Source organism: Clarias gariepinus, chromosome 28, assembly GCF_024256425.1.
Source record: "Clarias gariepinus isolate MV-2021 ecotype Netherlands chromosome 28, CGAR_prim_01v2, whole genome shotgun sequence".
NCBI classification, from domain to species: Eukaryota; Metazoa; Chordata; class Actinopteri; order Siluriformes; family Clariidae; genus Clarias; species Clarias gariepinus.
In genome coordinates this window covers 3596391-3611166 of record NC_071127.1, presented here as the reverse complement: position 1 = coordinate 3611166, position 14776 = coordinate 3596391, and positions in this window count along the sequence as shown.

The window sequence follows — 14776 nt, the reverse complement described above, 5'->3', positions numbered from 1 at the left end:
TGTCAGTCCCTCTGTCTCCCTGTCTCACTGTCAGTCCCTCTGTCTGCCTCTCTCACTGTCAGTCCCTCTGTCTCCCTGTCACACTGTCAGTCCCTCTGTCTGCCTCTCTCACTGTCAGTCCCTCTGCCTCCCTGTCTCACTGTCAGTCCCTCTGCCTCCCTGTCTTACTGTCAGTCACTCTGCCACACTCACTGTCAGTCCCTCTGTCTGCCTCTCTCACTGTCAGTCCCTCTGTCTCCCTGTCACACTGTCAGTCCCTCTGTCTGCCTCTCTCACTGTCAGTCCCTCTGCCTCCCTGTCTCACTGTCAGTCCCTCTGTCTCCCTGTCTCACTGTCAGTCCCTCTGTCTGCCTCTCTCACTGTCAGTCCCTCTGTCTCCCTGTCACACTGTCAGTCCCTCTGTCTGCCTCTCTCACTGTCAGTCCCTCTGCCTCCCTGTCTCACTGTCAGTCCCTCTGCCTCCCTGTCTCACTGTCAGTCCCTCTGCCTCCCTGTCTCACTGTCAGTCCCTCTGTCTCCCTGTATCACTGTCGTCCCTCTGTCTGCCTCTCTCACTGTCAGTTTCTCTGTCTGCCACACTCACTGTCAGTCCCTCTGTCTCCCTGCCTCACTGTCAGTCCCTCTGTTTCCTTGTCTCACTGTCAGTCCCTCTGTCTGCCTGTCTCCCTGTCAGTCCCTCTGTCTCCCTGTCAGTCCCTCTGTCTCACTGTCAGTCCCTCTGTTTCTTTGTCTCACTGTCAGTCCCTCTGTCTGCCTGTCTCACTGTCAGTCCCTCTGTCTGCCTGTCTTACTGTCAGTCCCTCTGTCTCTCGTCTCACTGTCAGTCACTCTGTCTCCCGTCTCACTGTCAGTCACTCTGTCTGCCACACTCACTGTCAGTCCCTCTGTCTCCCGTCTCACTGTCAGTCACTCTGTCTGCCACACTCACTGTCAGTCCCTCTGTCTCCCGTCTCACTGTCAGTCCCTCTGTCTTACTGTCAGTCCCTCTGTCTGCCTGTCTCCCTGTCAGTCCCTCTGTCTGCCTCTCTCACTGTCAGTCCCTTTGTCTCACTGTCAGTTCCTCTGTCTCCCTGTCTCACTGTCAGTCCCTCTGTCTCCCTGTCTCACTGTCGTCCCTCTGTCTGCCTCTCTCACTGTCAGTCCCTCTGTCTGCCACACTCACTGTCAGTCCATCTGTCTCCCTGTCTTACTGTCAGTCCCTCTGTCTCCCTGTCTCACTGTCAGTCCCTCTGTCTCCCTGTCTCACTGTCAGTCCCTCTGTCTGCCACACTCACTGTCAGTCCCTCTGTCTCCCTGTCTCACTGTCAGTCCCTCTGTTTCCTTGTCTCACTGTCAGTCCCTCTGTCTCCCTGTCTCACTGTCAGTCCCTCTGTCTCCCTGTCTCACTGTCAGTCCCTCTGTCTCACTGTCGTCCCTCTGTCTGCCTCTCTCACTGTCAGTCCCTCTGTCTCCCTGTCTCACTGTCAGTCCCTCTGTCTGCCACACTCACTGTCAGTCCCTCTGTCTCCCTGTCAGTCCCTCTGTCTCACTGTCAGTCCCTCTGTTTCTTTGTCTCACTGTCAGTCCCTCTGTCTGCCTGTCTCACTGTCAGTCCCTCTGTCTGCCTGTCTTACTGTCAGTCCCTCTGTCTCTCGTCTCACTGTCAGTCACTCTGTCTCCCGTCTCACTGTCAGTTCCTTTGCCTCCCTGTCTCACTGTCAGTCCCTCTGTCTCCCTGTCTCACTGTTGTCCCTCTGTCTGCCACACTCACTGTCAGTCCCTCTGTCTCCCTGTCAGTCCCCCTGTTTCCTTGTCTCACTGTCAGTCCCTCTGTCTGCCTGTCTCACTGTCAGTCCCTCTGTCTCACTGTCAGTCCCTCTGTCTCGCTGTCTCACTGTCAGTCCCTCTGTCTGCCTCTCTCACTGTCAGTCCCTCTGTCTCCCTGTCTTACTGTCAGTCACTTTGTCTGCCACACTCACTGTCAGTCCCTCTGTCTCCCTGTCTCACTGTCAGTCCCTCTGTCTGCCTGTCTCCCTGTCAGTCCCTCTGTCTGCCTCTCTCACTGTCAGTCCCTCTGTCTCCCTGTCTCTCTGTCTCCCTGTCTTACTGTCAGTCACTCTGTCTGCCACACTCACTGTCAGTCCCTCTGTCTCCCTGTCTCACTGTCAGTCCCTCTTTCTGCCTCTCTTACTGTCAGTCACTCTGTCTGCCACACTCACTGTCAGTCCCCTTGTCTGTCTTTCTCACTGCCGGTCCCTCTGTCTGCCACACTCACTGTCAGTCCCTCTGTCTCACTGTCAGTCCCCTTGTCTCACTGTCAGTCCCCTTGTCTGCCTGTCTCACTGTCTGTCCCCTTGTTTGCCTGCCTCACTGTCAGTTCCTCTGTCTGCCTTTCTCACTGTCAGTCCCTCTGTCTCCCTGTCTCACTGTTGGTCCTCTTGTCTGCCTGTCTCACTGTCGATCCCCTTGTCTGCTTGTCTCACCTTAGGTCCCCTTGTCTGCCTCTCTTACTGTCAGTCTGTTTGCCTGTCTTACTGTCAGTCCCTCTGTCTACATGTCTGACTGTCAGTCATTCTGTATTTATCTGCCTGTCTTACTTCCAATCCCCATACCTGCCTCACTGTCGTCCCTCTGCCAGTATAAATGCAGAGGTTACATTTTTGTCTCCACCTTGCTTTCCATTTCTTATATTTTTTCTCTTTACTCCCTGTCTCTGTCTGTAAAAGTAAAGTTCTGCCTCTCTCTGGTTCTCCTCTCTAATTATTCACTCTTCTACTCCTCTGTCCTCTTTGCGTATAAAGAGATATCACACTTAAAGGCAGACGCCTGAAGCAGTCTTCAATGAGCTGAGCATGGCTGAGTCAGTGGAAAAGCTCTCTGTGACTCTATTCAGCAGCGGCCCGACCGGAGTCGAGACGAGTCTTTCTCTTCCGCTCAACAGAAACAGAGGAGAGATAAACACAGGTCACTTTACACACTCATGCTTTATTCCTAAGTGATAAAAGAGTGTGTTACAGGCGGCATCGTATTATTTGTGTTTAGATTTAACGTCAAGTGGGTCTGGACTAAATCAGAAGCATTTTATGAATGAAAACAATACAGTGTGTGATGGGGAGTGCTCTCTCTCTCTCTCTCTCTCTCTCTCTCTCTCTCTCTGACAGTTCCTCAACAACATCATATCAGCTGTTTCATCAGACCTGCTCACACACTACACTAGTGTCCTAATTTAAACCATCATCACCCTGACCAGGCACTTACTAAGGATGAATGAATGATCACTGTGTGTGTATTAAACGCACACACGCACAGTTTCTTACAATAAGACTCAGAGACAGACACAGAGGAAGCAAAATAAAACAAGTTCTGTGTGTGTCAAGTGCTCTTGTGCACTCAAAAACCACACAGAGTGATGTTTCCAGTGTGTGTGTGTGTGTGTGTGTGTGTGTGAGGGAATGAGCGAAAGAGAGAGAGAGAGAGAGAAATAAAGGCAGTGAAGTCATCTTTCTTAGAAGAGAATAGATGAGACATCCACCTGCGCCTCCTGCTGGACACATAGGAGCAGTGCAGAAACATTTACTTTGGAACTTTGATTCCAAATACAACATTTCATTGTCTATACCATTTTATCGTGTATATAAGGTAGTGGGGGACCGGGAGACGATCCCAGGAGACTTAGAGCAGAAGGCGGGGTACACCCTGGGTGCCAATTAATTGCAGGCCACACACTCATTCACACACTACAGGCTTTTTGGGAATGACAATTAGCCTAATCTTCATGTGCTTGAACTGTGGGAGGAAACAATAGTACCTGAGGAAACCCACCAAGTATGAGGAGAACATGCAAACTCATGTAGACAGACCCTAAGATGGGAATCAAACCCAGACCCTGGAGGTGCAGGGACACAGTGCTAACTACTACACCACCATGCCACCAGCTAAGATCTAACAAAAAACTCACATATACATCTTATACTTTACGTATAAAGCACATGTTTTTAATTCCTTTTATTCCACAATAAATACTTTGCAAATTATGTATATTTTTCATGACATAACATTTTTTTTAATCTTTTTTGAAGTTAATGAAAATATTGTAGCTATACATTTGACTGGATTCTGTGTGTGTGTGTGTGTGTGTGTGTGTGTGTGTGTGTGTGAGAGAGAGAGAGAGAGAGAGAGAGAGAGAGTATGCATGCTCCAAGGTCAGGAGGATGAGCAAGGCTAACGAGGTGTAAAGGAAAGAGTGTGTCCTGAGTTCCCTGAGCACCTGAGGACATACAGCGCTCTACTGTACCTCTGAAACAGACACACACACACACACACACCTCTCTAGAGTATCTTGTCAATCTCTATAATTAATAAAAATTCTATTCCAAATAATGATTTTATAAGTTTGACACAGTCATGATACAGTAACATGTGTAACACAACCCAGTGGTTAAAAAAAGTCAGTTTACTTAGTATTAGTTAAATATTGTTGTGGAGGAATGTGTTTCATAGTTGTACATGATCTCAGTTCAGGAGTGTGTGTAAATCAGTGCTCAGTCTTATCCACGTCAGTCCTGACTAATTGTGACTTGGATGCCAATCCTGCAGTTATGATTAAGATGTCAAGCCAGATAAGTGCATGATTGAAAGATATTACACCGTCTAGAAGAATAACGTAAGCATGTGTGTGTTCATAAAATAAGGTGTTAGGAATAGTGTACTCTAAACACTTTTAACATTAAAAAGGTAATTTAAGTGTGTGTGTGTGTGTGTGTGTGTGTGTGTGTGTGTACCTGACTCAAAGTATTTGTAAGACAGAGCTTTCTGTGACATGTTGGTGGAATGAATCATCCAGAGTATCCGAAGGTAAAACATGCAAACCCCGTGCACACAGACCTGCAGCGGGAACCAAACATGGACCCTGGAGGCTTATGTTCCCTAGTTCAATTTTTTTTTTTCCTTTTTTAGAACAAATGTAATCAATTTCATAATAAAATGATTCATATTGTAAATTATTGTAACAAGGCTTTAAAACAATTTAAACACAACAACAACAAATAGAGAGCTCGGAAACATCCTGTTTAGCTTTTCATGATGTGTATATAGTGTATATATATATACAGTATATAGACCACATGAGCGTAAGACCCTAGGAACATAGACCCCTCAAACTGCGTAGTATTATGCTATGGAAACACAGAACCCTTTTTCAAGACCTCGTAATGTGCCATAGAAATTTGGGAACCATAGGGCCATGTCATTACAGGACTCTGGGATTATAGGAGTCTGGAAACATATGGATGACCCAAAAATGGTTCATTTTAACATGAAGACTAATTTGGGTGTAGAGCAAATCTTAACATCTTACTGTCACACATCAGCACCCTCACTATGAGATTAGCATATGTGATTGTCAGTAAAACAAGCTGATGTACACTCACTAGAAATCTGAACAGATCATTATCTTTGTCTTTCTTTGTCCAATGTCTTTCTTCCCCACTGGATCATCTGCCATTTTCAGTTTAATAAACTCATCATCTCTCTTTAGATCACACTCCTTTGTTTTTCCAGTTATTGTCGTACATCTTGCTAGATTGTTCATGTTGTTTCTTTCTCCCCCCCCTGATTTTCTCCTTAATTTTCCTATTTCCAATTTACAGCGTTCACTCTCTACAACTAAGTAGTGAGGTAAAAGACTACCATGTACTTAAACCAGCCGACCTCATACTGTACTTTTGAACTGCTGCTCAGTGAGCACTAAAGAATGGAGAAACACACTCAGAGCAAAGTGCTATCCTGCCCTTTTTATTGTACGGATATGTTTGTTCAATCTGTCTGGAACATATGTCTGGAAAGATTTCTCTGTCCTTTACAGAATGTAAAAGGATGGGTCAGTGAAGCAGTATTTTGAGGGCATTCTGGGTTTAGGTGATGCTGTACTAAAGTATTGAGTTCCTATGGTTATGGTTTATATGATCTACTAATGAGGTTAGACATGTGACCTACTAATGGTAGGATCAATCTTAATAGGCAGGCTTACATAAAATATGCCACTAATGTTAATTACACAAATCATTTATGTTTATTTAATCAGAAAATGTAGGCATGATACTTCCATGTGTGTCTTTTGTTGAGGCATTGTTAATGAAAGTAAGTAAATAAGTACATTTGATTCCTAAAGTGCTTATAAACACAAATGCCAAAAAAACTTTTTCCAAAAATAAATTTAATAAAAGACAATAATCATCCAAGATTTTTACATATCTTACCTTCTAAGAAATGAGCAGTGAAAACTATACAGTATATATAAGGTGACTGCAGAGAGTACATGGTGAATGCCTGTAGAAGAACTGTTTATTATTTTAAAAAATGAGGGTAATTTACCTTCCTTCCTCTAGTAGTGATTGTGTAGTCCAGAAGCATTCAGCCATGCACTCAGTCATACACATAAACCCACACTTTTAGAACCTCAATCAGGGTTCAGGTGGGGAACGCTCCTTCCACACGCCAACAGTATGAATTTCCATAACCAGTGTAGCATGCAGGCCATTTCAGAGACCTGCATGATTGACAGATTGTGAGCACAGGCATATTGTGAGTGATTAGAAACAGGTAAGCAGTTCTGGTGATGAATATTCAGCAGCACCTGTTACAAACCGAGCTCTGTCTTTGAAAAAAAAAGTACATTGATGAAGCTCAGAGAAAGAGAGACCAAGACAGAAGGTAAAAAGAGTCCCAATGTTTTCTCTCAGAACAGCAGAAAAAAAAGAAAGTGTGTGTGAGAGAAACCTTCAGATGCACCATGTTCATCTGGTCTTTAGCAATTACCTGCTAGCTAATTACTCCATCTCCCTCTGCACTGCTGTTGATGGCGATGATGATGATGGAGGTGGTGTGGTGAAGATGATGATGATGATGGAGGTGGTGGTAGTAGTTGTGAAGGTGGAAGAGGTGTGATGATGATAGTGATGTAGTGGTGATGATGATCTTAGTGATGGTGATGATGATGATAATGATGATACTGGTTATGATGATGATGATGATGATTGTGGTGGTGATATATATATATATATATATATATATATATTTTTTTTTTTTTTTTCCTAGCATTGCCAGTTAAATCAGAGTTTCATTTCTAATAAGTTTTTAACAGGAATGTTGCTAATGCTTCAGTATAGTTTACTAATTTTCTCACTCTTATGCATTATTAATCCAAAAAAAAAAAGATTCAATTAACTTGTAGGGTTTATTCATATAAAAAAGATGTCACAGTCTCTTAGGTCTAAACCCCCTCCATTATCTCTCTCTATCCTTTCATTATTTTCTATTCATTATCTAGGCATGTAATGTGCCTTGTTCTTTCACAATCTTAATTTCTCATCACTTTTCCTACTGTATATCTCCATACCTTCTGCTTTTTATTTATTTATATTCATATTCATCACTTACATTCTCTTTTCTTGAAGCAGAAATCCTAGCAGCTTATTATTACTGTAGTGGAGGTTAATATATTTATTTATTTCGCTATTTTTAAGTTTATATTTATTTAATGGTCTGGGGGAACTTATATAGCAGATACAGTACACAGTGAAATGAATCAACATTTCTTTAGGACTGCAATGCTAAATAAAACAACATGGTTTCTGTAAGGGGTATGTGAGGTTATCCACAGTGCTGGTGGCTTAAGGATTCAGTATGACAGAGGGAAGATAGACCCTGATGATCTTCTCAGCTGTCATTACTACCTGCTTCAATGTCTTTTAATCTAAGAGAGTGCAGTTCCAAAACCAGGTAGGGATACAGCGGCTCAGAATGCTCTTGACTGACCCTCTGTAAAATGTGTTGAGGATAAGGGTGTAGAATATATAGACTGCTGTGCTTTCTTAGCTATGGTGTTTAAAGACTGGTGAGAGTTAAGATTCTCTGCCAGGTGGACACAAAGGAAATGAACAGCAGTTGAGTGAACAGCAGTGGACAGCACATGCAGCCCTGTGGGGCCTCAGAGTTCAGTCTGGTGGTGCTGAAAATGCTGCTTCTTATCTGGAGACCACCATCCAGTTGCAGAGGAAGATGTTCAAGCCATGCAGGTTGTGCTTTCCAGACAGGTGCTAAATACTGAACTGAAAATGTATGGAATGCCAGGCTGAAGTCTGTGAATAGCATTTAAGTGTAAATGTCTTATTTGTCCAGCTGGCTTAGTCCGATTTGGAGGGTTGTGAAAATAGTGTAATCTGTGGTGTAAAAAAAAGTGGTTGGAATGAATTGCAGGAAAACATAAGGGCTATTTTCCAGGTAATTTCTTGGATACAAAGATGATGGTGGTGGCCTTTAAAGCTTTCAATAGCACCACTCAGGGAGATGTTGAAAATGTCCATTAATACACTCACTAGCTGGTTTGCACATCCTCTAAGCGCTCATCCAGGAATCTTGCCTGGTTCATCAGGATTGACTATATCCTGTGTTTGGGTTTTCACCTAAATAAAAAGACAACATTCTGTAGATCTCAGATTATACAAAGATGAGCCTGTAATTAAAGATGCAGTCAGTGTGATCTGGAAGTTAGGTTTGCATAGAAAGAGTACGCTATTTCTGTTCATTTGCAGGTTTCACCCAGTTCTTTCATCACCAATACTTCATTTGTGGGTTTTGCCTTATCCAATGTTAAATGTGAGATGTAATTATTTATGTTATCAATTATCACTGGTGAGTGCATCACATCACTTTTTCCATGGCTGCTGGCCCCAAGATTTGTTTTATTGTTTTTCTGTACAGAGCAAAATCAGGCTAGAGGCCTTTATGTGGAAGCCATATTATGTCCCGAGCTGCTGGATTTTGACCCACACAAGGACATTCCCTGAGAGAAACAACGGGATGAACAGAGAGTTGACAGATATGCAGAAAAAGAACAAAAAAGAAAACATTTTCAGTGCCTGGAAATTAAACTTCTTCTTGACAGTTTCCATAACAACTTTTAAAGCTGTTTCTACATCCATCACTAAAACAGTATTGTAGCTCGTTAACTGAGGTGTGCTCAAAGTCCATACAGGAATGTGGTAGGACAAACTACATGAGTTATTTTTACATTCTATTCTTATCTATTCTGTTGTATTATATTATATTATATTATATTATTAACTGAGGTTTTCTCAGGATGCTCTCACTAACATCAAAATCCAATTGGCCATTTAAGTAAATAAATCTTTATCCGTATCTTCATTCAGTTACATTTTAGTAGCTTTAGGTTTAAATTTGAATATGCCTCAGAGAAAGACTCTAGTGTTCAGTAACAAAAATAAAATCCCATAAGGAATGTACAGTCCAGAGCAACGGAGAGTGTTCAAAGGAGGTGAAGAGGTGGGTACAGGCAGGTTGGAATGGGTCGAGAAAAGTGTCAGGTGTGTTGTGCGATAAAAGAGTATCAGCGAGAATGAAAGGAAAGGTGTACAGGACAGTGGTGAGACCAGCAATGCTCTATGGCTTAGAGACAGTGGCGCTGAAGAAAAGACAGGAGGCAGAGTTGGAGGTAGCAGAGCTGAAGATGTTGAGGTTCTCTTTGGGAGTGACAAGGATGGATAGGATCAAGAATGAGTTTATCAGAGGGACAACCCACATTAGATGTTTTGGAGATAAAGTCAGAGAGGCCAGTTTGAGTTGGTTTGGACATGTTCAGAGGAGAGATTGTGAATATATCGGTAGAAGGATGCTGAGGTTGGAACTGCCAGGCAGGAGGTCTAGAGGAAGACCAAAGAGGAGATTTATGGATGCAGTGAGAGAGGACATGAAGTTAGTAATTATCATGAAAGTAGCTGTTAAAGGTGAACTCAAGCCACAAATGACTACACCACCCCTCTTGCAGCCATGCTTCTAAAAGGAAGGTTAAGTGAGACATTTATGGTTCTCAAGATGCTTCATCCCTCTCTGCTGACCAAGCGTTCCATTGCCTAAAAGGTGGCATTTAGAATGATCATCATTCTTTTGCAACCAGATCCATCCTGGTTCTTTGGTATGGATGTGAGACAGACAGTGGGAAGTCCTGTTTTCCAGATATTTTTTACTATAACTGAATCACGCAACTTATCCTGTTTCAGTTTACCTGTCTTTGGTTACCACCCCTTGCCTGCTTACAGTACAGTCAACAACTGGTTGAAACTGAGTACACAAGTGTGTGAGGTTGCACACATACACCATAAAGAAATGGCACAGAAACAAAAAAAACCTCAAGGTGCAATGCCATTAACCTGGGAAAGAGTGTGTTTCTCCTCTAAAGATATCTGTTGTCACACATGTATCCTAAAAGTTGAAAGTTGTCAGAAAAAAAAACTCAATGAAGGCTATGAACTTAAAAAAAAAAAGGTACTAGATCCCATCCCAGGACATTCTTGAGCTACTTTTAAGCTAAGAATCTCATGCCAAGCATTCCAACAAACCATCTTTTGTGTTACCTTTCCAATAAAACAGTATAAACAACAACAACAACAACAAAAAACTAAAAACTTTTGTTATATGTTCTTATAGAAAATGTAATTAAGTTTGAGGTAGTGACAGTAAGCATTACTGGCCATGCTTCAACACAACATTTTGTAGTTATTATTCAAATTAGCAAGTACTACACTGGATGCTGTTAAATTACAGAAACAAAACACAAAAAGACAAAGTAGGCGGATAACTTAGAGGAAAGGTTAGACCTTAAAGGGAGAGAGGTAACACTGTTATTGTAATCAGGACTGTGCGACTCTATCATTTGGAATAATTAGTGGCATGTTCATTGCTGCTGGCTGCTGACCCTTTTTCCACCTTGAGATATAGAAAAAACAGGGCCCTAGTGACTAAAATCAGGTCCTCGCTCTCCTCAATCTTTCCTATAGTCTTTGTGTTTTTTTTTTTACAATGTGTGCCTGGAGGGCTATAACCCTGTGAATCCTTGCTTTAAGTTACAAAGTCACCATTATTGCATTATTACACTCGGCTATACCATAAACCTTTATAAGCACGCAGCACTGGGACATACCATAACCGTCCTTCCTCACCTCTCTGGGGGCTTCAAACAACACACCGTTTACAAATGGTGCATTTTACCAGCCATCTGAAAGTGACCTTGTAGCAAAGTCAAGCTCTTGCACACTTCCATCCCTCAACTGATTGTGTTACTGTGTTAGTACAGGAGAAGAAATAGCAGAGAGTCAATTCATATTTGTGCTGAGTATATAAAAAGACAAAGTTGATTCTAGGGACATCAAGTTTAGGAAATAAAAATAAATAAATACAAAGGTTTGTTCAACTATTTTATGAAGGCTTCCCATAAGGTTTAGAAGTGTGTTTATGGGAATTTATTGACCATTCTTTTGCATAGTCAAGTTGCAACTATACCAAGGCATTTTGCAAAATTTCATACTACCAACTTTGTGGGAACAATTTGGGGATGGCCCCTTCCTCTTCCATCATGACTGCACACCAGAGCACAAAGCAAGGTTTATAAAGACATGGATGAGCGAGTATGTTGTGCAAAGAATTGACCGTCATGCACAGAGTTCATCTCAACCCAAAAGAACACCTTTGGGATGAATTAGAGTGGAGACTGTGAGCCAGGCCTTCTCATCCAACATCGATTTCTGACCTTGTGGAAAGCCTTCCCAGAGTAGTTGAAGCTGTTATACATGCCTAGATTATATCAAACCCTATGGATTAAAAATTAAATTCATATGCATGTAAAGGCAGGAATAGTATATTATCCTAGGATAATATAATCCATCTAGAAGCCCCTGTAGTCCAACTAGGGACCATGGCGGCCAATGATGACCATTTTATTTATTTCCATATCTTACGGCTGTGGTGGGACCTCCAGTCAACATTCACTATGGGCAATATGGGCCTAATGGGCCTAAACACCAATTAGCCTAATCTACATGTTTTTGGACTGTGGGAAGATACTGGATGTATGAAGAGGAAACCCAATAAGCACAGGGAGAACATGCAAACTCCATGCACTCAGACCCAGAGGCAGGAATCAAACAAATGGCATGGTGTAATCATTTGATAATCCTTTTAATACATAAATATAAATGTAAACACTTTATGTGTTTAAAAAATATTAGAATATTTAGGGAAAGAATACTTCTTATTCTTTTATATTATTATTATTATTATTATTATTATTATTATTATTATTATTATGCTCATTGAAATTAACAGATGAAATTCTTCATAGACTAAAGTTTGTAGCTACATCTAAGGCCAGAAGACTTACATGCACAATTTTAACTTTAAATCCTCAGCTCTGTATACGCCTCTGTGTGGGAAGAAAAGACTCATCAGCTAAACAGCTGAGATCCTAAAACACCACAAAATGTGGACACAGACAGAGTTAACATTTGTTGTAATTATCTGTTTTGTGTTTTTTAAAAAAATAAGGAGAAGAAACTGTGTAAGATCAGGTCTTTTTAGAAGAAATTCTAATAATATAATTCTTTCTTTTTTCATCCTTTTACAGCATTTCAGCTAATCCTCATGACAGAGTAATAAAGAAGACATCCACAAAGTATTCTCATCTGCCCTTTGATCACATCACATTTTGTCCTTCTGAACATTGTCCTCTTCAGGTGATTGAGCATATTGCGCTCGCTTCTAGTCCAGCCATCTGTGAGTAGATCCCCTGGTACTTCCTGTCACCTTTTACCTCCCTTCTGCTCAGCTGCGTCCTCACATTCTGCTCACCGCATGAATGTCTTGCATGTGTTTATCTCTTTCTCCTTTACCAGAGGTCAGTCTTGTTAACGGAAAACCCCATTGCCCTCACCCTTGCTCGTGCCTCTTTTTGCAAACAGATCAATCACTACCTGTTTTCCTCACTGTCAACTTTACAAGTCCTGAGCTAAGAATAGAGCTTCAGATCAATTTTGAGTCTCTCCACCACTGCTACCCCATCAAATCTGACGACTAGCATTGACACGTTTTTTTGCTCAGAGGAAACTGACAAAAGCTCAACTCCCTATACAGGCAATATCTTACCTCCAATGTGATTCAAAGCAGTACTGAAATTAGAAGCAGGAAGCTAAATGCATGATGTATATTAATTGAAATCTTAGTTAGTCTGTGGTGCTTAATGAAACAAAAAACAAACAATACTGTGGCAAGTTTTTACTAAATTCAGATAAGATGGAGATATTACTTATTGGCCCAAAAACCAGTACACAATAGGTTTCATAATTCAGCTTGCGTTTAGAATGATGTACTGTTACTACCAGCTCGACAGTAAAAGACCTGGGCGTAATATTAGACAGTTCAATTCAATTCAATTCAATTTTATTTGTATAGAGCTTTTAACAATTGTCATTGTCACAAAGCAGCTTTACACAATCAAGTTTTTATGAGATGCGAACGCGTATGAATCAAAATGATAAGACTGTCCCTGATAAGCAAGCCGAGAACGACAGCCGAAAGTGGCACGGAAAAACTCCCTGAGATGGTAATAGGAAGAAACCTTGAGAGGAACCAGACTCGACAGGGGACCCATCCTCATCTGGGTAATAATGGATAGCAGGGAGTTATCTGTCTGGCATCCATGCGACGAGATCTCCAACCAGAAGCAGGATTCCAGGACGAGTTAGACAGGTCCAGAGGGCAGAGGAGGTCTGGATCACTGGAAGCTCAGGAGCGACATGTATAGCTCGACAGAGAGATAGGTAAAGAAAAAAGGAGAGAGAGAGGAGAGAGCAAAAGAGATGGAGAGATGGCAGTTAGGTATGGTCACAGTCGAACAATGTATAACAATGTATAATGAACAATAAACAATAATGTATAATCCACCACAGTCCTTAAGATTACAAAACTCTGGACTTCTGGTAGTTCCCAGAATTTCAAAATCTACAAAAGGGGGCAGGGCTTTTTCATATTTAGCTCTAAAGCTTTGGAATAGCCTTCCAGACAATGTTCGGGGCTCAGACACAGTTTCCCAGTTTAAAAGTAGACGCATCTCTTTAATATGGCATACGCGTAACTCATCCCATAACCTCATTCTCCAGTACACCTATCCTGAATGGCAGCTACGCTAATTCTCTCCATCTGTTCTGTACTTTTCAACCCATCCCGAGGCATCTGGAGATTGTACCAGCTTCAGTAGACAAAGGTCAACCCTGTGAGGATCCTGAGGCATCCAGAGAAGGACCAGCTCCAGCTGAATTCTGCTTTATGATGGTTGGAGCTACACATCCTGCTCCTGTGCTCCCAGTGATCCAGACCCCATCTGCCCTCTGCACCTACTGACTCCGTGTGCTGAACTGGACTTCATGTTAATTTAAAGATCTTCTGTTATATTGTACTTTCACCTGCACAACACACATGATGTTATTTCTATCTGTTATCACCCAGATGAGGATGGGTTCCCTGTTGAGTCTGGTTTCTCTCAAGGTTTCTTCCTATTGCCATCTCAGGGAGTTTTTCCTTGCTACTGTCGCCGTCACCCTTGGCTTGCTCATCAAAGACATTTCATTCATTATTCATTCATCTCATTATTATCCAGATACATTTTTTTAATTAAATTAAATTAAATTAAATTGAATGGAAATTACTTCTAATATTTAGTTGGCAGAGAAAGTGTGGCTTTGAAAATTATTCAACTTATCTTCTACGAATAATTTAAATTCAAATTTTCTTTTTTACATACACAGCCATACACAGTATGATATAAAGTGAAATATGAATATCTGTGACCTAAAATAAAAGGATTTCACTGCAATAAAAATGCACTAGAGTACAATTCCACGATAGAATTTTCAATTTAAACAAATAAATAAATAAAATACAATTTTGCCTG